This window comes from Hemiscyllium ocellatum, chromosome 29, assembly GCF_020745735.1.
Source record: "Hemiscyllium ocellatum isolate sHemOce1 chromosome 29, sHemOce1.pat.X.cur, whole genome shotgun sequence".
Classification (NCBI taxonomy): Eukaryota; Metazoa; Chordata; class Chondrichthyes; order Orectolobiformes; family Hemiscylliidae; genus Hemiscyllium; species Hemiscyllium ocellatum.
The window spans coordinates 9953533-9979671 of NC_083429.1; the positions used below are offsets into that span (position 1 = coordinate 9953533).

Genomic DNA, 26139 nt, shown 5'->3' on the forward strand with positions numbered 1-26139 from the left:
GTACACATGCCTCCAGTCAGAAAAACAACATGTCTCCCATTGTCCTCTGTCTCCTACCATCAAGCCAATTTTGTATCCAGCTCACGAGCTCCTCCAGAATGCCAAATCCTTTTTACACTGATCTGAGCTAATTACCCATTTTTCCAACAGAACATAGAGCGCAGAACAGTTCAGCCCAAGGCCCTTCGGCCATGATTTCATGCCAACCTTTTATCCAACTGTAAGATCAAACTAACCTACATAACCTTCATTTTACTATTATCCAAGGGTCTATTAAATGTCCCTAAAGTATTTAAATTTACCACCACCATTGGCAGTGCATTCCAACCACCTACCATTCTCTATCCTCTTATCCATCCTCCATTCACCTTAAAATTATGCCGCCTTGTAATAGCCATTTATTCCATGGGAGGTAAAGTATCTGACTATTCACTCTCTCTGTGCCTCTCATCATCTTGTTCACCTCTACCAGGTCGCCCCACCCCCTTCTGCACTCCCATGAAAAAAGCCTTAACCCCCTCAACCTTTCTTCATAAGAAATGCCTTCCATTCCAGGCAGCATCCTGCTAAATTTCCTGTGTACGCACTCTAAAACTTGCACATCCTTCAGTAAAGACGGGACCAGAACTGAACACAATATTCCAAGTGTGATCTCACCAGGACGCTATAAAGATGCAGTAAAACCTAACGACTCTTAAAATCAATCCCCTTCTCAGGAAAGCCAACACAACATAGGCCTTTTTAACAACCATATCAATGTGCGTGGCGATTTTGAGGGATCTATGGACACGGACCCCATGATTTCTCTGTTCCTCCAAACTGCCAGGTATTTTGCCTTTCACTCTGTATTCTGTATTCAAATTCTACCTTCCAAAATGAATCACTTCACACTTTTCCAGATTGGACTCCATCTGCCACTTCCAGCCCAGCTCTGCGTCCTGTCAATGTCCCAATGCAACCTACAACAGAGATAAAGAGGTTTGTATCATCTGGAGGAACAAATAGAGATATGGAGGGTCATCGTGACTGAAGATGTTTATAGATCTAGGAAGGCTTAGGTTCTGGGGGTTATTTAGACACGGAGGCTGTGGAATCTGGATTCTTTTTTTGAGAGATTGGGTAGCAAGTTTGGTTGGAGACAGTTTCACATATAAGGGAGCATAGCACAAATAGAAGGAAGTTTCTGTATTAGGTTCGAGTGGAGAATGATGTTTACACAGATGGGGGGTACGAGCTGGAGAAGGTTATGGAGATCGGTAAATGGATGGAGATACAGGAGGAGCTTACACTGACACACAGTGGGTGACAATGACGGGAGGATGTTACACAGTTACAAGGAACAGGACCGGGAGAGGCACAGGCATAGGAGTGGGATCTACAGATCGGGAGTGTTGCAGGGACCTGAGAGGATAACATAGATAGGGATGGTGGTAGGGTCTCCATAGACTGATTGCGGTGTAGGGACTGGAAGAGGTTATGAAGACAGGGAGGGCTGTAAGAGCGGCAGGAGCTTATGGAGAGTTGAAGAGTTGGAGCAGTTCACAGAGGAAGGATTCTCTGACAGGAGTAGGTCACAGATAGTGAGGGTTGTGTGGCCTGAGAAAGTTAAAGAGAGGGGGGTTTTCGGCTCTGGAAGATATGACACTGACAGGGACAGTTGAAGAGACTGAAGGAAAAATGCATGCAGAAGGCTATACAGATAGGGAGGCGAGTCGGGACTGAAGGTGAATACACAAGCATGGGCAATGTATTGTTAGACGGAGCTTAGAGGGATAGGGACTGGTGTAGGGAATTATACAGATAGGGAAGGTTGTGTTTTGGGTGAAGATTACAATGATACAGATAGTGTTAGGGAGTGTTTAATGGACTACAGAAGAGCTCAGAGAGAATGAATTCTGGGGAGTGGAGGATATTACAGACACAGAGATGGCTGTCGATTTGAAAAGAGCTTCTACAGATCCTCAGTGCTGTAAGGCTGGAGGGAGGTTACAATAATAAGGGTTACCTGCACTTATTTATTTTTTGATATAGAGAAAGTCTCAGAACGGGACTGTCAAAAGGAAGTATAGACAGTTCAGATGAGTTTACAGAGATATAAATGTTTTGGGCGGTTTCAGGATGGAACAGTGATTGGGAGTGATGTAACCAATGACAACAGTTATAGGGATTGCTCTAAAAGCAGGAAGAGTGACAGCCATATCGGTCGTGGTAAGGACAGGAGAAGCTTACATCGCCCAGGAGTGTTTTAGAGACTGTTGGAGATTACAAATCTAAGGAGAGTATTGGGGATGAGGCAAGGTTCAAGACACAGGAATGGTTGACAGGACTGGACAATAACCTGAATAGAATCTCCACACTGTGGAAACAGGCCATTCGGCCCAACAAGTCCCCAGCAATCCTCTAAAGAGTATCCAAACCAGACCCATTTATCTCCCTGTCCATTAAACCCTACATGAATCGCGGTGAACTCACCTATACCACACTTGCCAGAATACTACGCTCAATTAATGATGGCCAATCCATCTATTGTGCAAATGTTGAGCTATGGCAGAAGAAACCCACACAGTCAGGGGGGGGAGAACATGTAATGTTCACACAGACAGTCGGCCAAGGCTGGAATTGAAGTCAGGTTCCAGGCACAGTGAGGCTGATTATACAGGGCACTGCAGAGATTGGACTAGGTCACAAAGTTCACAAGGTTCATTGGAACAGGAGGAGAATATAGTCAGGATCAGGAGAAGGTTACATAAATGGTGTCCATGTGGTTAACGCAATAGGGAGGATTGTGGATTCCCTCGACAATTAGAGGTAAGGGCGGGTGGGGAGACTGGATGAAGTTAGGCATACTCAGAGTTGTACACACTGGGTGAGGTTACCGTGTTAGCAAAGGTTCTTTGGACTGGCTGAGGTTATGGACAGATGCAGTTGTGGGAATGAGAGTTGTTACAACAATTGAGAGGATACCTCAGGCACATGGATGGTTTTAGTGGCTGCAGGATGTTCGAGAGCTAAGGAGGCTAGAACTGACTGGAGGTGGTCAGAGGTAAGGAGCATTGTACTGATGGGAGTTAGTCACAGAGACAGAGAACATTGAAGAGAGAGAGGGTGCAAGGTTACAGATCTCAGAAGCGTACAGGTGGCTTCAGAACTATACACAAAGGAGGGCTGGCAGGAAAGGCTGTAGGAACTGGAGGACTCTGTACAGACAGTGAGGGGAAATGGATGGTGGAAGGTTAGAGGTAATGAAGGTGCTGTAGGACAGGATGGAGGAGTGCTGTTGGGACTGGAGAAGGTTACAGTGACATCATGTGCTAGAGAGGCTGGAGGGAGGTACACAGATGGGGACGTCAGTAAGGGCTGGATGTTACAGACAGAGTGGGCTGTAGGTACTGGACAAGATGACAGACAAAGTTTTGTTATAGTGTTTTGGTGATAGTGGTCATAACACTAGCTTTCAAAGTCATTTTGGAAAAAAAAATATAAAAATAGGCCAGATGTGAAGAGGCCAAATTTGTGGAAACCCTCTCATCATTAGAATATCACTGTCACTGTGCATTATCATTATCACGAGACAGGATCTGGCAAACACAGACCCGGAGAAACTATTTGCAGTTGGGTTCATATTCAGAAAGAGGAAGTGTGTCAAAGTGATACAGGGAGAATTCAAGGCCAGTGTGTTCTGTGAAGAGTGAATGAAAAGGCAGTAACTCCAGTGAATACTGGTCAAGCGATATCCTGAGCTTGATAAAGGAAGTACAATGCGATGAAAACAGGCAAAGACCGACCAACGTATAGAGAGTGCAAGGGGATCCTTAAAATGACGGACAAATAATGGGAACGAAATATCCTTGGCAGACACTGTTATGGAAAGGCGATAAGGTATTTAACGAGTATAGTTGGAGGAAGTGGATTCCCAGGTAAAGAGCGAGGCTTGATAGAAACCAAAGGGACAAACTGTGCATGGAGCCAGAGGAAGTAGGTGAGGTCTTCAATGAATACTTCCCATCTGTATTCACACAGGAGAAAGGCATTGTAGCTGGGGATTTCAGTTGGGACGGTGAGGTTAGAGAACAAGAAAAGATGAATAAGGAGGAGATATTAAATGTTTTCACGGGCATAAAGGTGGAGAAAGCCCCAGCCCAATGAAATGTATCCCAAGCTGCTATGGGAGGGAAGGCAAGAGATTGCTGGGGTCCTGGTGGATGTATGTAATACTTTGCTGGCCACATGTGAAGTGCCGAATGACTAGAGGATGGCTAAAGTGGTTCATTTGTTCAAGAGCAGCAGGGACAGGCCAGGTAATTACAGAGCGGATAGTCTGACAGCAGGAAGAGGGAAATTATTGGGAACGATTCTGAGGATGCATCAACACTTCCAAGGATCACCTCGGCAGCGTCACCACGGATTTGGTATGAGGAAATACTGTCTGAGGAAATCAGTTCAGTTTTTTTTTAACTGGTGTTTTAAAATATTGAGGAGGGCAGTGCAGATGATGTGGTTTACATGGACTTGAATAAGGCCTTTGACAAGGTCCCTCATGCAAGGCTGGTCAAAACGTAAAGAGCCACTGGGATCCAAGGCAAGTTGGTAAACTGGATCCACAATTAGTGGATAGACTTCTTCGTGTTTGGAATTCTTGCAACAGTGGGCGTCCAACAGGGACCTGTGCAGGAACCATTGCTGGTTATTATGTACATTAATAACTTGGATGCGAAAGCAGAAATAAAAATTAGCAGGTTTGCAGAGGATATGAAAGATGAGGGGATGTTCTCAGCCTGCAGTCTGATGTCCATCATATGATAAACTGTGTAGAGTAATGGCAGATGGTGTTTACTTCTGATCACTGTGAGGTAATGCACTGTGGAAGTCTCATAAGCGAAGGATATACATCATGAATGGCAGGTCGTCTTGGAGTACCGAGGAACACAGGGACCTTGGTGGGCAAGTCATTGGATGTCTGAAGTTGTAAGAACAGGTAGACAGGGTGGGGAAGACACCTGAACTGGATCAGGAAGGGGACGCATATCCTGGTGGGGCGAATTGTTAGAGCTGCTTGAGAGGATATAAACTAGTCTGGCACTGTGTTGGATCTTAAACAATCGTAAGGCCAGACAGAAGATTGAGGCTGGTGCACAAGTTAGAGAGAGCAATTTCAGCAGACAAGACAGGAAGAATATAGCAGGAAATGGGGCGAAAACTGATGATTAAACTACATTTATTTCAATTCAAGGGGACTGACAACTAAGGAAGATGAACTCAGGCCATGGATTGGAACAGTGGAATGGGAGATTATAGTTATTACAGAAACACAGCTGAGCGAGGGGCAGGACTGACAGCTCATTGATTCAAGATAGAGGGACTGCAGGAAGGGGAGGCAAGAGAGGACGCGTGATGGTGGGTTTTGATTGCATGAATAATCACAGCAGTACTTAGAGAGGATATTGCTGTGGGATTGCCCACTGAAGTTATGTTAGTGGAACTGAGAAATAAGAATGGGTCATCACTTTGATAAGATTGTCCTACTGACCCCGAATAATCCGTGGCAGACTGAGGAACAAATATATCAGGAGATCTCAAATATCAATCAGAATAATAGGGCTGTTATGGTTGGGATTTTTCAACTTTCCAAATCTAGACTGGGACTGCCAGTGTTCAGTATTTGCAAGGGAGGAATTTGGTAATTGTGTTCCAGAAAACTCCCAATCAATATGTAAATGGCCTGAAAAGAGAAAGGGCAAAACCTGACCGCCCCTTGGGAATCAAGGTCGGGAAAGGGACTGAGGTGTGAGTGGGAACGCATTTTGTCAAAATGACCACAATTCTATGAGCTTGAAAATAGAGATGGAAAAGGACAGGTCTGGTCCACAAGTTCAATTTATGAAATGGGGCCAGACCAATCTTGATAGTATTAGACAGGAACTTTCAAAAGGTGATTTGCGAGACTATTTGCAGGAAAAGGGAAGTCTCGCAACGAGAATATTTAAAAAGTGAGTTAAATTGAGCGATCACCACCAGTATGTTCCTGTTTGTGAGCAGCTCAATGCTGACAGCACTCGGAAACACTGGCTGTCTATTGAGGATCTGGTCAAGGAAAAGGGGCACATGTCAGGTATCGCCAGCTGGATCAAGGGAATCCCTGAGGATCACAGGGGCTGTAGGAATACACTTTGGGTGGAAATTAGGAATGCAGAAAGGGTACATGAAATAGCCTCGGCAGAAAAGGATAAGGAAAATCCAAAAGTGATTGTATAAATATATTGAGTAAAAGAGTAACTCGAGACAAAATAGTGTCCCTTAAGGAACAATGAGACCACTGATGTGTGGAACCGCTGGAGATGGCTAAGACGTTTAACACATTTTTTTACTCCAGAACTTACTGTGGCCAAACACTGGGGAACTCAGGGAACAAGAGTAATACGTTAGACCATATTTGGAGTTCGCTGCAATTCCAGTATCCCTGCTCTAGGAAGGATGTTGTGAAATTTGAGAGTGCTCAGAAAAGATTTACAAGATGTTTCTGGGGTTGTTGCTGAATAAGCTGGGGTTATTTTCCCTGGAGCATCGGAGACTGACTGGTGACCTGACAGAGGTTTATATAAACATGAGGGATATTGTGTAAATATTCAAGGTCTTTTCCCGGGGGTTGGAGAGTCCAAAACTAGAGTGAACAGGTTTAAGGTTAAAAGGGAACGGTTTAAAAGCGACTGAAGGGTCAGCTTTTTTATGCACACGGTAATGTGTGTATGGAATGAGCTGAGGGAGAAAGTAACACATACTGATACTATGACAACCTTTACGAGATGGATGGGTATATGAATAATAAGGGTTTAGAGGTACATGGGCCAAGTGCTGGTATAAGGGATGGATTTATTTACATCTTCTGGTCAGCATGGATGAGTTGGACCGAAGGGTCTGTTTCCATGCTGTACATCTCTATGACTTGAAAAGAGGGCATTTATAGAAGAGATGGTGTTGGAGGTTTTAAAAACACAAAGATTATGTAAAGCCCCAGGACCTGATTAAGTGTATCACAGTACATTGTGGGATGTTAGGGAAGAAATTGTGGAGCCCCGAGCAAAGGTATTTGTACCATTGACAGACATATGTGATGGGCTGGAAGGCTGGAGGCTGACATAGTGGACAGTGAAGGAGGTGTGCTACGATTACAAAAGGGATCTTGATGATTTGGGTGAATGTGCTGAAAAATTGTAGATGGACTTCAATCTGTATAAATGCAAGGTAATGCACTTGGTAAAACAAACAAAGGTAGATTCGATACAATTACTGTTCGGACCTCAGTTAGTGTTTTAGAGCAGAGGGACCTCCGAGTTCAGGTACATAATTCTTGAGGTTTGCATCACAGGATGGATAAGACAGTGCTTGGCATACCTGACTATTGCTCAGTCCATTGAGTGGAGGATTTGGGACGTCATGTTGAGATTACACAGACATTTGTGAGACCTGCAATAGTCTGTACAGTTCTGCTCGCCCAGTTATAGGGAGGATATTATTAAGCTGCGGGGGGTTCAGAAGAGATTTACCAGGACGTTGCTGGATACGGAAGGTTTGAGTTCTGAAAAATGGCTGGATAGGCTGAGTTTTTTTACTGGAGCCTGGAGTTTGAGATGTGATGTTATAAAAGTTTATTTTAAAAAATGACTTATGGATCAATTTAATGGTAGTTGCCTTTTCCCCAGGATGGGGGAGTCTCAAGAGGAGGGACCACATCTTTAAGGTTAGAAGAGAGAGATGTTAAAAAAATGGGTGCAAATTGTTACACAGAGGGTGTTTTGATTGTGGAATGAACTTCCTGAGGAAGTGGTGGATGTGGATACAATTACAACGTTTAAAAGACAGAGATACTAAACGAGTATTTTGCATCAGTTTTTACTGTGGAAAAGGATATGGAAGATATAGAATGTAGAGAAATAGATGGCGACAACTTGCAAAATGTCCATATTACAGAGGAGTAAGTTCTGGATGTCTTGAAATGCATAAAGGTGGATAAATTCCCAGGACCTGATCAGGTGTACCCTCGAACTCTGTGGGAAGTTAGAGAAGTGATTACTGGACCTCTTGCTGAGATATTTGTAACATGGAATTCTCACAGGTGAGGCGCCGGAAGACTGGAGGTTGGCTAACATGTTGCCACTGTTTAAGAAGAGTTGTAAGGAAAAGCCAGGGAATTATAGGCCAGAGAGCCAGACGTCGGTGATGGGCAAGTTGTTGGAGGGAATATTGAGGGACAGGATGTACATGTATTTGAAAAGGCAAGGACTGATTAGAGATAGACATTTGTGCGTAAGGGATCATGTCTCATAAACTTGATTGAGTTTTTTGAAGAAGTATCAAAGAGGATTGATGAGGGCTGTATGGTAGATGTGATCTATATGGACTTGAGTAAGGCGTTTGACAAGTTTCCCTATGGGAGACTGACTAGCAAGGTTCGATCTCACAGAATACAGGGAGAACTAACTATTTGGACACAAAACTGGCTCAAAGAAAGAAGACAGAGGGTGGTGGTGGAAGCTTTCTTATCAGACTGGAGGACAGTGACCAGTGGAGTGCCACAAGGATTGGACCTAAGAATGGTGAAAATGCCAAGGGTAAGGGAGTCCAAAACGCAAGGGTACAAACTGGAGGTGAGAGAGCAAAGATTTAAAAAGGGAGCTGAGGGGCAACACTTTCCACAGAGGATGGTGTACAGATAGAACGGACTGCCAGGGGGCACATGCGAGAAACAAGAACAATGACAACATGGAAAACACATTTGTGCATGAACATGGAGAGGAGAAGGTTTGAAGAGCTAAGGGCTAAACGCAGGCAAATGAGACTCATTCAATATATGAAACATGGGCAGCATTGACGAGTTGGGCCACAGTTTCTGTTTCCGTGCTGTATCACTCTGTATCCAGCTAAAGAGGATTACAGTACGGAAATAAAGCATGCTGTAGACACTGAAGCAAGTTACAGCGATAGGGATGGTAGTCTGGAATGCAGTACGTTTCAAATATGTGGAGGGACTATCGGGAAGGGAGGAGGTTACAGGGGCAGGAACTGTTATAGGAGTTAAAAATGACTGAAGACACTGGTACACAAGCCAAGTCATAAGTACAGTGTTGCAGAGTAGTGAGTCTTAGCACAGTGTTGGAGGGAGAACTCAGAACAGAAAGATCCCAGGCAGCATTCACAACATCTTGTCGGAGGCCTGCTTTCCCCTCTGATGTCCTGATGCTCACTAAGACAGCACAGGACTGGATTGATAACTATGAACTCCCTATGCTGTCTCAATGCAACATAAATTAAATTAGAGTTGGTGTTTGAGCTAGGGGTGTGTCTGTACTGTACTGTGCTCCCACTCCAGCACTGTATCTATGTCATGTCTTGTTAGCGATGTTAGCAGCCCTCTCATTGCTCTCTGCTCTGTGCACTCTGAGTGATCTTACTTCACTGCAGGATTTATTGAAGGCTCCACATCTCCCTATCCTTTGTCTCTCTGGCTGACCAATCATCTTCAAAGAGGTGTTGGACGAGACACCTAGCAATTGGGAAGTCTATTGAGTCAGCACCTTCCTGAGAACCTACAGGAGACAGAAATAGACAGAATGGGAAATTAGACTGATGCAGAGAGGATTACACATGGAGAATGGAAATGAGCCCCAAAGAGATCTGGAAAATCCCAGTCTCCATTCCTGGCCTATACTGTTGCACCTCTCTGGAATGGAGAATTCTGCTGGCTCAGGATCTAAAGGAAGTGCAAGAGTTGGAGGCACTGACAGAGGCGGCAATTAGATCCACACAGTGAGGGATACCACATGGAGGGAGACTGAGTGATATCACCAGAGTGCTGGAAGACCTCAGGATCACACAGTCATATTGGAAGAATGGGTTTAGCTTCATGATGCCCTGGTATCAGTGCTCAGAGATGAGCAACCAGTGAGCAGGTGAAGTGATGACCGAGTGGTGTTATTGCTAGAGCATGCATCCAAAACCTCAGCTAATGTTCAGGGGAAGTGGATTTGAATCCCACCATCAATAAATTTAAAAATAGTAATTAACAATCCATGAATAAATATGAAACCATTGCTGATGTAAAAAAGAGAAGGACATCTGCTCATCCTCACGTGGTCTGCACGATATCCCCACAGCAAAGTGTTTGCCTCTCGATTACCCTCTGCAATGGCCGAGCAAGTTACTCAGCTCAAGGGCAGCTCGGGCTGGGCAAGAAAGGCTGGTCAGTCAGAGACACCCACATCCCATACCTGATTTAATAAATAATCCATTAGGATGGTCCCACTGGAACGGTGCTGGGACCAGGGTCCTGGCCAATCACGTCGGTAGATTACTGATAGAGAGGATGCAGGGACAGGGTTCAAGTGAAAGGAGCTTTCGAAATCCAAAGGAAAAAGGTGAAGTATGGGAGCAACATGGGATTATGGCTGAAGACAAGCAGAAAGGAACAGGATGGGACAGTTTAACTGAAACTGTACATCAGGGAATCGAATTGTGACAGGAAATTATGGGAAAGAGTAAATTATGGATAATGTCTCATCAATAAGGTAGATTGATTTGTGCCAGAGAGAAAAGAGATTTAGACATCAGAGAGTTGTGGTTACAGAGCGAACATAAATATTCAATTGTTCACAACCTTGCGGAAACTCAGGCAAAATGGGTAACACTAACAATAATGGGTAACAAAGGCATTACAGTGAAAGTATTTGGTCTCAGATCATGAAGTAGAGTCAGTATGAAAGTAAATTCTGGCTACTACTTGCCAAGGACACAAGCAGCTGAACAGTTATACCCACCGAACAGCATTCCGTTGCTCATAACTGCAATAAACAGGAATCAAAGCTTTGTGATAATTTTGGGACACTTCAATATTCCCAAAATCTCACACTGACAAGAGCGATATTGAAAGAGGAGTTCAGAGAATTAGTTTTCAGTGTTTCTTTAAGTAACAAATTGTGCAATGGTTAGGGACACAACTATCTCAGAGCGACTGTTGTGTGATCAAACTTAGTGAATGAGTAATGTCACCTGGGGAGATCCTCTGGGAAATTGTGATAAAGTGCAGTTTAAAGAAATATAAAGTTTTAAAGTGAATCACAGAGAGGACAAATTACAACTAGAAACAAAAACAGCCAATTACATGAGTTTGAGAGGAGAACTGACCAAGGTAAAGAGGCGAACCCGACTGAGATATGTGCCTGTAAATGAACAGTGGAAAATATTTGAAGGAACAGTGTAAATCACTCAACAAAGAATATACCATTGAAACAGACAAAACCTCAGCAAGAAATTCCCACCTGCCCCTCACTCAGGACAAAATGTGTCCTATTAGATTATGAGGCTTAGAAGATCACCAAAAAGTACTTAAAATCCTGAAGTGAGAGTGTGTTTTCGAAGTAAGTTTTAAAGTGATTGCAAAGGGTCTGCTAGCAGGAGGGCAGCAGTGGGAAGGGGAATCACTGTCAGGGTATAATGTCACAAAAGGAACAGGGAGAGGTGAAGGTGCCGGAGGTGGTGAGAGTGTTACAGAGAGTGGTCAGGGTGTTACAAAGCCAGTACGGATTGCTGCAGCTGGAGGGGTTTGCAGAGATAGGGAGGGACATATGTACTTTTATTTATTCATTCATGGGATGTGGACATCACTACTAATTACCCAGAGGACACTTCAGAGTAAGCCATATTGCAGTGGGTCTGGAGTCACATGTTAGCCAGACCAGGTTAGAACGTCAGATGTTCTACACAAAATGAGGTCAGGGAACCAGATGAGTTCTTCACACTGATCAACTCTGCTTTTATGGTGGCCTGACCAATGTCTTGTACAGATACAAGATGAAGTCCCAACTCCTACTCTTAATGCTCTCCCCAATGAAGGTAACCATCCCAAACGCCTGCTTCACCGGCCTGTCTCCCTGTGACACCACTTACAAAGAACTGTGTACCTGCATCCCTGGGTCACTGATTGACAACACTACCCAGGACCCGAACATTAACTGTACAAGTCCCACCCTGGTTTGTTTCACCAAAATGGAACACTTCATATCTATCTAATTAAACTCCATCTGCTATTCTTCAGCCCACTATCCCAGCAGTACTATTCATCCTGTTGTATAACAGATAACCTTCATCGCTGTCCAGTTTCCCGCCAATTTCAGTGTCACGCAAAAAACTTACTCAACTTACTTAACAATATTCCCATCCAAACCATTTATCCAAATGAAAAACAACAATTGACCCACTCCACCGCTGGTCACATGCCTCCAGTCTGAAAAAACAATACGTCTCCCATCATCCTCTGTCTCCTACCATCAAGCCCAATTTTCTGTCCAGTTGACAAGCTCCTCCAGAATGCCATAACCTTTTACACTGATCTGAGCTTATTACCCAGTTTAACATACGCCATTTAGAACACAGAACAGTACAGAACAAGACCCTTCGCCCATGATGACCCGCCAATATTTTATCCGACCGTAAGATAAAAAAAAGTATCAGATAGAGTTTAATTCAGATAAATGCGTGGTGCTGCATTTTGGGAAAGCACATCTTAGCAGGACTTATACACTTAATGGTAAGTTCCTAGGGAGTGTTGCTGAACAAAGAGATCTTGGGGTGCAAGTTCACAGCACCTTGAAAGTGGAGTCACAGGTAGATAGGATAGTGAAGGTGGTGTTTGGTATGCTTTTATTTATTGGTCATAGTATTGGGTACAGGAGTTGGGAGGTCATGTTGCAATCGTACAGCACATTGGTTAGACCACTGTTGGAATACTGCGTGCAACTTTGGTCTCCTTACTATCGGAAAGATGTTGGGAAACTTGAAAGGGTTCAGAAAAGATTTACAAGGATGTTGCCAGGGTTGGAGGATTTAGGCTCAAGGGAGAGGCTGAACAGGCTGGGGCTGTTTTCCTTGGAGCGTCGGAGGCTGAGGGGTGACCTTATAGAGGTTTACAAAATTTTGAGGAGCATGGATAGGATAATAGACAAAGTATATTCCCTGGGGTTGGGGAGTCCAGAACTAGAGGGCATAGGCTTAGGGTGAATGGGAAAAATATAAAAGAAACCTAAAAGACAACTTTTTCACACAGATGGTGGTACGTGTATGGAATGAGCTGCCAGAGGATGTGGTGAAGGCTGGTACAATTGCAACATTTAAGAGGCATTTGGATGGGTATATGAATAGGAAGGGTTTGGAGGGATATGGACTGGATGCTGGCAGGTGGGACTAGACTGGGTTGGGATATCGGTTCAGCATGGACGGGTTGGACAGAAGGGTCTGTGTCCTTGAAGTACACCTCTATGACTCTACCTTCCATACCCTTCATTTTATTATCATCCATGTGCCTACCCAGAAGTATATTAAATGTTCCTAATGCATCTAATTTTACTGCCACTGCTGGCAGTGCATTCCATACAGCCACCAATCTGTATGTAATGAACCTACCTCTGAAATCTCCCCTTAACCATCCGGTAATCACCCGAAAATTATAACCCCTTTTAATAACTATTTTTGTCAGGGTAAAATAACCTCTCTCTCTTCACTCCATCTATGACTTTCGTCACCTTGTTCACCTTGCCAAGTCACCCCTCACCCTTCTTCACTCCAATGAGAAAAACATTAGCTTCATCAACCTTTCTTCATAAGACATGCCCTCCAGTCCAGGCAGCATCCTGGTAAATCTCCTCTTTACCCTCTCTAAGGCTTCCACATCTGTCCTGGAATGAGGGAACCTGAACTGAACACAATATTCCAAGTGGTGTCTAACCAGGGCTCTATAGAGCTGCAGCATAACCTCACAGTTTTAAAACTAAATCCCCAAACTAATGAAATCCCACGCAATATATCCCTTCTTAACAAGCCGATCAGCTTGGGTGGCCACTTTGAGGGATCTATGGACTTGGAACCCTAGATCCCTCTGTTTCTCCACACTGCCAAAGATCCTGCCTTTAACCCTGCATTCTGCATTCACATTCAATCTTCAAAATGAATGACTTCCAGATTGAACTCCATTTGCCATTTCTCAGTCCAACTCTGCATCCTGTCAATGTCCCCTTGTAACCTACAACAGACCTCCACACTATCCACCACTCCACCATCTTCGTCTCATTGGCAAACTTACTAATCAACTCTTCCACTCACACATCCAACTTATTCATAAAATCACATAGAGCAGAGGTACTGAAACCACTCCCAGCAGAAAACCACTGGTCACTGAGCTCCAGGATGAATTGTTTCTACGTATCATTACCCTCTGTCTTCTGAGGGCAAGTAATCCTGTATCCAGACAGACAGGTTTCCCTGTATCCCATGTCTCCGTACTTTTTGAATGAGCCATAAAGGTGTTTTGTCACATTCTCAAAAGATTCAATAAGATTTGTAAGGCATGACCTGCCCCGATACAAACATGCTGACTATCTCTAATCAAACTATGGTTTTGCAAGGAATAATAAATCCTGTCTCTCAGAGTCCTCTCCAATAATCTGCACACCACAGACATAAAACTGACAGATGTGCAATTCCCAGGATTATGCCTATTCCCTTTCCTGAACAAGGAATAATATTTTCCTGCCCACAATCATCTGGTCCGACTCCAGTGGACAGTGACGGTGCAAAGATGCGCAGCAATCCATTCCCCCGGTTCCTGAAGAAACCTTGGACGCATCCAGTCTGATTCAGCGACTAATGTATCCTTATCTTTTACAAACTTCTCAGCACATCCTCCTTCTTAACATCCACCTGTTCACGTCTATCAGTCTGTTTCACACTGTCCTCACAAACGACAAGACCCTTCTCAGCAGTGAATACTGAGGCATAGTATTCATTAAGGACCTCCCCTACCTCCTGTGATTCCAGGCACAAGTTCCTTCCACTATCCCAGAGTGGCCTTATCCTCACTCTGACCATCCTCGTGTTCCTCCCATAAGTGGAGAATGCCTTACGGTTTTCCTTAATCCTTCCCAACAAAGCTTTTTTATGTCCCCTTCTAGTTCCCCTAAGTCCATTCCTCGGTTCCTTCCTGGTACCTTCAGGAAATCCCTACAGTATGGAAACAGGCCATTTGGCCCAACACCTCCATAACAACCCTCCAAACAAGATCCAACGCAACCCCATTCCCCCACCGTTTTACTCTCCATTTGCCCTGACTAATGCGCCAAACCTACACATCCCTAAACACTATGGGTAATTTAGCATGGCTGAGTCACCTAACATGTACATCTTGGGCTGTGGGGGAAAAGTAGAGCACGTGGAGGAAACCCACACAGACACGGGGAGAGTGTACAAACTCAAACAGACAGTCGCCTGAGGCTGTAATCGAAATGGAGTCCGTGGTGCTGTGAAGTCGCAGTGCTAACCACTGAGACAACGTGCCACCCAATGTAATTCTCTGGAGCCCTGTCTGATCCTTGCTTCCTCAACCTTAAGTAAGCTTCCTTCTTCCTCTTGACTAGATGCTAAAGTCCATGTGGACAACGTTGACTGCTCTGACTTCACCTATCTTTGGCCACCTCCTCGAACTGTCAATCCGGTTTGTGAAACATGGTTTTCCACTCACAAAGCCATGCTGACCATCTCGAATCAGCCCTTGCCATTGTAAATGTAAGGAGCTGCTTTCTCTCAGAATCTCCTCCAACAACTTCCCCATTACTGGGCTCACTGGGCTGTAATTTCCTGGCTTTTCCCTGCAGCCCTTAAGTGGTGGAACAGCATTAGCCAACCTCCAGTCTTCCAACACCTCACTGTGTCTGTTGATAATATAAATATCTCTGCTGGGGACATTGCAATCTCTTCCCTAGCTTTCCACAATATTCTAGGATCGACCTAATGAGCTACTGAAGACTGATCTATCCACAACAAATACTGGATAGACTATTTTGTCTAATTTCTCACCCATCTCCTCTGGTTCCACACATAGGTGAACTGATTGATCTTTAAGGGACCCTATTCTCTACCAAGTTACCCTTTAGCCCTTATTGAAACTTGTGTAAAGGCTTCTGATAATTCAAATACACCACATCCCCCACATCACTACATCCCTCCTAAACCCCTACAATTTAGCCATTAATATTCACACCAACAAATTAAATCTAACAGGCTCAAAAACACATTCTCTTTTATCAAATGTGTTTCTAAGTGGCCAGTTATTGTATATTGACATATCCTTTCTAACAATGTCAGTATGGTCCCGACGTACTGTGAGGATAACAATATTTGGTTTCAGACTGACAGCAGAAAGGGTTATGGGAGATCTTGTTTATCAATCTGAAAAAGGTAGCTTACAGGTTCAGCAGGTAATAGAGAAGGCAAATCAAATGCTGCCATTTATTACAGAGGGAATGGACTCTAAAAATAGGCGGGTCTAGCTAAAACTATACAAGGTACAAGTCAGTCCACACCTCAAATATTATGAACAGTGTGAGTGCCCGAAGGAAATATATTGTCGCATTGGAGGCAGGTCAGAGAAGGGTCACTCGGCTGATCCTGGGAATGGAAGGATTTTCCAATGAGAAGAGGTGGAGTAGGTTGTGGTTGAACCCATTGAAGTTTAGATATTGCGAGAGAAATGGAATGAACCATCCAAGATTCTGAGGGGCTCTGATCGGGCAGATGCTGATAAGTTCGAAAATAGAACAGTAGAGCACAGCAACTGGCCCTTCGTCCCACCACCTCTCTGCGGTCCATGAAACTATTCCAACTCATACCATCTGCCTGCACATGGTCCATATCCCTCTGTTCTCTGCCTGTTCATGTTTGTCTCAATCCCACTTCAAAACTTTACTCACATTTCTGCTTCTACGTTCTCCCTCGGTAACATCCACTCCACGTAAAAAAACAAACTTGCCTCACACATCTCGTTTAAACTTCCTCTTTCTCACTTTAAACCTATGCACTCTAGTATTTGAAAATTACACATTGGGAAAGAGATTCTGACTAACTGCATTATCTATCCCTGTTCCCAATGTTATATTCCTGTGCCTAGTCAGGTTGTGTTACTCTCATTAAACAATCCAACTTTGTTTAATTTCCTCTTACACCTAACATACTCTTAAAAAAACCTTAACACAGACAACGTGCTGATAAACCCCTTTTGCACCCTCTCCAGATCCTCCCCATCCTCCCTGTTGTGTGGGGATGAAAACTGCACACAGTTCTCCAAATATGGCCCAAACAAACGTTTCATAAAATTGCAGCGTCAGATGCAAACCACTTTACCCACTGTGCCCGATGAAGGCCAGTGTTCCATTTGCCTGCCTTCCCATCTGACATACTTCTGTTGCCATTTCTGGGGTTACTGACTTGCACCAAGATCCTTCTGTATATCAATATCCCTCAGTATGCGAACTTTCTTCTTGAATTTGACATCATCTCACACTTGTCCAGACTAAACTCAATTTGCCATTTCTGTCTATTTCTCCGACTGTTCTGTAACCTCCTGCAGACTTTAATGCATCAGGGAAACAAGGGTTTTGAGGAGAAGGCAGGAAAGTATAGTTTATCAGAGTCAGATCAGCCATGATCTGATTGAAGAACAGAGCATACTCAATGGGACAAATGGCATCATTCGCCTCCTACATCTCATGGTCTAAGCACAAACTCAATATGTCCTGCATAATATTATGGGTCTCTGCTCACAAATCTCCTTTATAATGGGATTGTTGTTTATTTATTAGTACACAGCATTTGATCTACAAATATGACATTATGTTGGAGAAAACCATCTCACATACAATCCAGGATTCTATCCGTTACAGCACTGATACTCACTGCTGTATCAGTCGGCATGGAGACCACTGTCACACACAGTTACTGTACTGCCCTTGAAACAAGTACATTCAGTGTCCTGACTGTAACCATATTGACATTCCCATCACTGTTTGGTGCCTACAAAAGAATTCCTGCTAACAGTTGCTGCTGCATGCTTATTCTCAGATCCACTTTTGATATTCAGATCCACATGATTGTCTTATTAATGCGTTGACCTCATCCTTCCTTCACAACTTGTTGGCTTTTTGCCTAGTCTGCTTATTGGGACTAGATTGGGTTGGGATATCTGCACAGCATGGATGGGTTGGACCGAAGGGTCAGTTTCCATGTTGTAGTACATCTCTCTGACTCTATGACTCTATCCCAACAACCCTTCAGTTTTCACTTCCCAGCGATTATCATTCTGCAGCTAAATCTCCAGAAAGAAAGCTCCATCATATCTGTTCACTGTCATTCCATCTGCCTTATGGTGAATGCAGGGAGTCATTCCTCAGTAGTGGGGGGTTGAACAGATTGTTAGAGTTACAGAGATAGGGAGGCTTAAAGGGAATCGAGGAAGTTAGAATTAAACAGAGTTACATCTCGTAAAGAATGTCAGTGGGACAAAGGGATTTGGGGATTGGAGGAATTTACAGAGATTCAGGGAGCTGGATTAGATTCTGGAGATAGGGATAGGGATGGAGAAAGGAAGAGGTAGGCAGACTGAGAGGCACAGACAGGGGACTATTTCATCTAGGAGAGTATTGTGTATAATAACAGAGATATGGAAGGTGGTCATGACTGAAGACATTTACAGATATAAGGATCTGCTATGCTCTGGAGGCTACATAGATAAGAAGGCAATGGAGAATGCCAGGTTACTGGGTTGGAGACAGTTACACAAATGGGGAGGGTTACACAAACTGAAAGAGTTTTCTGTGGTCGTGAATGGTGCCGGGAATGAGGTTGACATTTAACAAGATAAAGATCAAAGAATTGGAAAAGGATAAGGAGATTACAAAGTTTTCACAGCTAAGGGAGGGTTCTAGGAGCTGGAGAAGATTACATAGGTAGGGACCCATGGAGAGTTTCAAGTCAAATACATTGACATGGACGGTGGTGTTGGTGGGAGGAGCTTACAAGGATAGACAGGACAGTCAGGGATGAAGGCATTTAGTATCTCCTGCAGAAGTTTAGGAATTAGGATGTTAGGTATTGGAGAACCTGACAGAGACAGAGAGAATGATGTGGACTAGAGAAGATTCCAGACAGAGGTAGGATTATTGGGACTGGAGGATATTACAGAGATCACTAACACAGCATGGGCCAGGATTGATGCCTGCGATCCCCTGTGCTGTCGCATTGAGGACCAGTACAGCAGAGGTGAAAGCAGGACCCTCACAAAATGGTGGGAATGAAGCCTAGAATGTTGCTGTTCCTTGCCCAGCTCTGTATCTATGTCCTGTATTCCAAATCTGAATATAGAAGTCTACCACCCCACCCTGTGCTGTTTACTGTGAGTGATCTTACCGGCTGCAGGATTTACTGAAGGCTCCAGATCTCCCTCTCCACCTCTCTCACTCGGGCTGACCAACCAGTTTCAATGAGGTGATGGATGAGACAGGTGTGAGGAACATCCTGATTACCTGCATGAGACAGAAGTAGACAGAATGGGAAATTAGACTGATGCAATGAGGATAACCCATGCAGAGTGGCACTGAGTCCAACAGAGTTCTCGAGAATCCCAGTCTCCATCCCTTGCCTGTGTTGCTGTGTCTCTCTGGAGTGGACAATTCTGTTGACTCAGGATCTCAGGCCATCTGTAAGAGGGAGAAATGCTGACAGAGGCAGCAAAGAGACCGACACAGCGAGGGATACCACATGGAGAGATACTGAGTGATATCACATTATTAGACACTGCATTAACAGGGATTTTTTTGAATTTGTAACAAAGGCACTGGGATAATTGTGAGGGGATTCAACATTCCTGTCTCGTCATCCCTTTGGCGGTGGGTCACAGACGAGGCTGACTCTCTCCCACTCTCGGGGCGGGCGGGGGGGGCGGGGGGTAGAGGGGAAGTTTGTTGTTGGCTGTACAGACCGATGTGGACTTTCACACACACTGTTAGACTTGAGGCAGAAGGTGGCCATGGGAAAGGGGTGGGTGGGGCATTGATGTGACAGCGCGCTCCTTGTGCTGTTTTCTCCTGGATTCCCAATTTCCCCACAGCAAGTCTCGAGGTGCTCAACATTTACATATAATAAATAGAAAGCAGGAGACAACAGCTTCGCTTCACTTGGAGGTCACCACTGATGATGTTACCGAGCCAGGTAACGAAATCTCTGGAAATCAAACCTACAGCTCAGCGAGCAAACCTACACCATAAACCTCAACCTGAGCTACAAACCTTCACAAAACGTGCGACATTCCAGCACGTTCCCTACTTACTGTCAGGCTAACATCGTTTGGTTTCAGACTGACTGCACAAAGGATTTTGGTAATCCTTGTGTATCAATCTGACAAAGGGAGCTTACGGATCAGCAGGTAATTGAGATGGCAAATCAAATGGTGGCATTTATTACAAAGGGAATGGAGTTTAAAAGTAGGGAGGTCCTGCTACAACGATGTAAGGTAAAAGTCAGACCAACCTAGATTAAATGAACAGTATGTGTGCCCTAAGGAAAGATATTCTTGTATTGGAGGCAGGCCAGGGAAGGTTCACTCAGCTGATCCTGGAGATGGCAGGTTTTTCCAATGAGCAGAGGTGGGGTAGATTGGCCTTGAAATTATTGGGGTTTTGAAGAATGGGAGAGAAATCGAAAGAAACATCCAGGATTCTGATTTGCTTTGACAGGGTAGATGCCGTTAAGTTGGAAAATAGAACAGTACAGCACAGTAATAGGCCCTTCGGCACACCATGACTGTGCTGACCATGATGCTATTCTCAACTAATCGCATCTGCCTGCACATGGTTGATATCCCTCTATTCTCTGCCTGTTCATGTTCCTGTCTAAATGCCACTTCAAAACTTTGCTCTCATTGCCACCTCTCCCACCTCCTGAGCAGCTTCCACTCTCTCGGTAAAGAAAACTGGCCTCATTCATCTCACTTAAAACTTCTCACTCTCACCTTAAACCGAGGCAGACTAGTATTTGATATTTCTACAGTGAAAGAAGGATTCCAACTATCCACACTGTTCACACCTCTCCTAATGTTATATACCTGTACCAGGTTACCCCCCAGTCTCTGATATTCTCACAAAATAATCCAACTGCGTCCAACCTCCTTACAGTAAACACATTCTCATCCATGCAACATTCTGCCAACCCTCTGTTACACCCTCCCCAAAACCTGCACATCCTTCCTGTAGCGTGGAGATGAGAACGACACACAAACCTTCCAAACATGACCGAATGAAGTTTCATTCAGTAACAACATGACATGCAAACGTCTGTACTCAATACTGTGACCAATGAAGGTAAACATACCGTACTCCTCCTTTACCACCACATCCTACTGTGTTGTTATTTTGCGGGAGCTACGGATTTGCATCCAAGGTCATCTGTTTATCAATGTTTCCAATTAGTCAATCATTGTACTTCTCTCTTCCATTTGACTTCATAAATGTATCACTTCACACTTGTCCCGATGAAATTCGATTTGCAATTTCTCTGCACAGCGTCCCAGCTGATCTACACACTGCTGCAACCTTTAACACTCCTCCTCACTATCCACAATTCCCCTCACTATCCCTGATCATTACATGCTTTTCCAAATTTCATCTGCAAAATACTAAGCAAACTGCTGACCTTTTCATCTGAATCACAGATATAAATTACACACAGACATCGCAGCACTGATCCTTGTGAAACACCATTGGCCACAGACGTCCAATCAGAAATTGACCACTTCACATTCCTCTGTCTACTATCACCAAGAAAATATTGTATCCAACTTACCAACGAACATGGATTGTGATTTGATCTTCCAGATCCCCCTTGCTATTTGGAAGCTGCAAATTCAAAATGATTCGATATTTCGATTCCCAGATTAAATTGGCTGTCTCACTAAAGCACTGACTGTATCCTTTCTTCACAACAGACGGGATCTTGCTTTTTTTTTGCTGATCCTGCCTAAATCCCTACAACCCCTCAATAATCACATTGCTGTCATGATCATTCTGCAGCCACCCCTCCACAATAACAGTTCGATCATTTCTGTTCTCTTCAGTTAATGCTCTCATTCCATCTGCCTTGTTGCAAATGCATGGCGCGTGTCACCGAGAGAGGGCCTTTGAGGGATGTTTGGGAGCGCAACAATGTTAAATGTAGTTATAGTTGCTACAAAATGTTCGCAGGAGAAAACATTTTATTGTTTGGAGGAAGTTAGAGAGATAAAGCAACTTTGATTAGACTTCAGAGACAGGGATGTGTGTAGGGCTGTGGATCATTACATGAGAATATCACAGTGATAGGGAGGGTGGTATGGAATGGAGAATATTACAGGGAAAGGGAGGGTGGTATGGACAGGAGAATGTTGCAAGCACATGGAAGATGCTATAGACTGGAGTATGTAGCAGGGATAGGGAGGAAGTTGTAGACGGCATAAAGTTAGAAGTAGAAATGATTTTATGCACTGGAAGGTATGTCAGAGAGAGTGAGTGGTGTGCATGCTGCAAGATACGACAGGGATAGGGAAGCTTGTAGAGACTGGATGAGAGAGTCGTAGAGAGTCTTGTGAGAGACCAGATTCACTTATGAGCGTAGGATGTGCTGCAGTGAGCGGAGCCTTTTGCAGATATAAACGAGGATACAATTGCCACAAAGCAGTCACACCAATATATAGGTATATAGGAACGGAAGGATTTAAAGAGATGACACAGACTCGGAGTGTTTAGATTAGATTAGACTTACAGTGTGGAAACAGGCCCTTCGGCCCAACAAGTCCACACCGACCCGCCGAAGCGCAACCCACCCATACCCCTACATTTACCCCTTACCTAACACTACGGGCAATTTAGCTTGGCCAATTCACCTGACCCGCACATCTTTGGACTGTGGGAGGAAACCGGAGCACCCGGAGGAAACCCACGCAGACACGGGGAGAACGTGCAAACTCCACACAGTCAGTCGCCTGAGTCGGGAATTGAACCCGGGTCTACAGGCGCTGTGAGGCAGCAGTGCTAACCACTGTATGCAGTGGAGGAGATTAATCTGATAGGGATGGTTTTCGAGTCTCAAAAATGTTAGAAAATAATGAGAGTTGCGATGGTGAGGGCAAGTTTCAACAATTTGGAGGATATAGATCTAAAGGAGCTTTGTCAGTTAGCGATGGTACAGTAAAGGGACTTGTAGTGGCTTCCCTTCCATAAGCAATCCATAAGCACTTAAAATAGTTTGTTTGACATCTGCATTATCTCTCGACCATTCATCAGACAGCGCTGCAAATACTTCACTGCCTCCGCCTACCAGCTTAGACTGAACTAGCATTTGTCAGAAGATCTCGGGCCACTCTATCTCTCTGTGCAATTTTTCAAATGAAATATAGAGTTCCTTGACACTAGAGTCACACATAGTCAGGATAACGAAGAAGGTGCTTGGTATGCATTCCTTTATTGGTCAGAGTATTGAGTACAGGAGTTGGGGGGTCATGTTGCGGCCGTACAGGACAGTGGTTAGGCCACTTTTGGAAGACTGCATGCAACTCTGTTCTACTTCCTATCGGAAGGGTGTTGTGAAAATTGAAAGGGTTCAGAAAAGATTTACAAGGATGTTGCAAGTGTTGAGCTATAGGGAGAGTTGAACAGCTGATGGTTGTTTTCCCTGGAGAGTCGGAGGTTGAGGGTGATCTTATAGAGGTTTATAAAATGAAGAGAGGCATGGATAGGTAAAAAGACAAAGTCTTTCTCCTGGGGCGTGCGAGTCCAGAATTGTAGGGCGAGGTTTAGGATGAGAGGAGAAAGATATAAAAGAGAACCAAGGGGCAACATTTTCATGCAGAGGGTAGTACATGTATGGAATGAGCTGCCAGAGGAAGTGGTGGAAGCTAGTACAACTGCAATAGTTAAAAGGCATCTGGATGGGTGTATGAATAGGAAGGGTTTAGCGGGAGATGAGCTGGGTACTAGCAGGTGGGTCTACATTGGGTTGCGATATCAGATCTGCAGGATGGGACCGTGAATGGGTTGTGGGACCTGGAAGATGTTATGATTTGAGCTACTGTAATTTTTGATTGGATCTTTTAGCTGATCTTACAGCTGGTACAATTGCAACATTTAAGAAACATTTGGATGAATATATGAATAGAAAGAATTGGGAGGGATATAGGCCAGGTACTGGCAGGTGGGACTAGATTGGGTTGGAATATCTTGTCGGCATGGACGGGTTGGAATGAAGGGTCTGTTTCTATGCTGTACATCTCTATGACTGTAAGACTGGCTGAATGGTCCAATCAAAAATTACCTCCGGTTCAAATCATAATATCCTCCAGGTTCCACAACCCATCCTCGGTCACATCCTGCAGGTTCTATGAATTCCGTAACCTCCTGCAGGTCCCAAGTCCCTTCCTACATTTGTACCATCCTCCATGTTCTGCACACCTTTATAACTCGTAACATGGCCCAGACTATCCAACTCTTCCTTCCTCTGCAATGTTCCCCAGAAGGGCACTGGAGGATGGTGGGGGTTACAGATATATGGAGGGACATCAAGACGGCAGGATTTTGTAGATATTAGAAATATAGGGACTTGAGGAGTTTAGGAGTGTTGTAGGGACTGGAGGAACTTACAAAAGGTAGGGATAGTTTTAGATTGGAGGATTCTGCAGAAAACCTTTACGTGGTAAAAGGCAGGATTCTTAGCAGCGTGCAGGAACAAAGGGATCCTGTGTCCTTCAGGTCACCACCCAAGTTGACAGGGTGTTAAGAAGGCGGATGGTGTGTTGGCTTTCATTAGCGGGGAGGATTGAGTGTCAGAGATGAGAGGTTTTCCTGCAGCTCTACAGAACCCCAGTTAGACCAAACTTGGAATATTGTGAACAGTTCTATTCGCTTCATTATAGGAAGGATGTGGAAGCTTTAAAGACAGTGCAGAGGAGATTGAGCAGGACGCTGCCTGGACTGGAGGGCATGCCCATCGAAGGTATGTTGTGGAAGCTGGTGCTTTTCTGATCAGAGCGAAGAAGGAAGAATGGTGACATGATAGAGGTGTACAAGGGAATGAGAGGCATAGATAGAGTGGATAACCAGATACTATTTCCCATGACGAAATGGCTATCACAAGGGGACATAAGTGTCAGGTAATTGGCGGAGTGTTTAGCTTAGATATCAGAGGGTCTGGTGCTGGCAGGTAGAACTAGATTGGGTTGGGATATGCTGTCGGCATGGTCAGGACTGGTACGTTATTTACACAGAGTGTGGTGGGTGCGTGGAATGGACTGCCAGCTTTGGTAGTAGATTCAAACACATTACAGACATCTAAGCAACTCTTGGATCGGCATATCAATGATAGTAAAATGTAAGGTATGTAGGTTTGTTTCGTCTTCAGAATAGGATAAAAGGTCAGCACAATATTGAGGGTGGAAGAGCTTGTACTGGAACATGCAATTCCATGTTCTAAATAGCAAGCGTTATGATGGCAGCAAGATGTTTTGGGAGATGGGAGAGGATGTGATCTGAATGAAGTGACACAAATAAGAGGCGTTGCTAAGGTTGTAGGAGGGAACAGAGACAGAAATTGTCTGGTCTTGAGCAGATGACCCTGACTGAGACGGGTGTGGGGGCTGGAGGTGGTTTCACAGGGAAAGAGGACCATAGAGCCACGGGAGGTTGCAGAAATGTGTAGAGCTACCGGGCCTACAGGAGTTCATGGAGATGGGAGGTTGGGAGGAATGGAGCAGTTTACAGGGATAAGGATAGTGGTAGGATGGTGTGTTTTACACTGACAGGAATGTTTCAGGAGAATGGAGCTGAGTACAGAGATAAAGTGGGTTGTACAGATTGGAAAAACAAATAGACGTATGGAGGGTAGACGTGACTGAAGATGTTTGTATTTTCAGGAAGGCTTAGGTTCTGAATGTTATTTAGATAAAGAGGGTGTGGAATCAATCAGATTTTCCAAGTGATAAAGACAGCAATTTTCTTTGGAGACAGTTTCACAGATTAGCGAGCATTAGTAACCTCCTCCAGTTTGGTCAAAGTGGGAAGGATTGTCGGGGAGGGTGATGTTTACACATGTAAGAGCTGGAGAAGATTATGGAAATGAGTGGATGGATGGAGACACTGGAGGAGCTTCCATTGACAGGGTGGGGCTGGCAATGAAAAGATATCACATAGATAATGGGTCTTGTAGGAACTGGATCAGAAGAGTCACAGGGATTGGAATGATTTCTGC

General features: G+C 44.3%; 1 long non-coding RNA gene across 1 annotated transcript; it reads right to left on the bottom strand.

Annotated features, from left to right (window-relative positions):
• Positions 1 to 888: 888 nt before the first annotated feature.
• LOC132829701 (uncharacterized) lies at positions 889 to 19325 on the bottom strand. The gene is made up of 3 exons (XR_009646261.1): positions 19279 to 19325; positions 9447 to 9581; positions 889 to 959 (listed from the first exon to the last, which is right to left on the bottom strand). It is a non-coding gene; the product is annotated as an uncharacterized LOC132829701 (long non-coding RNA).
• Between the last annotated feature and the right edge of the window lie 6814 nt (positions 19326 to 26139).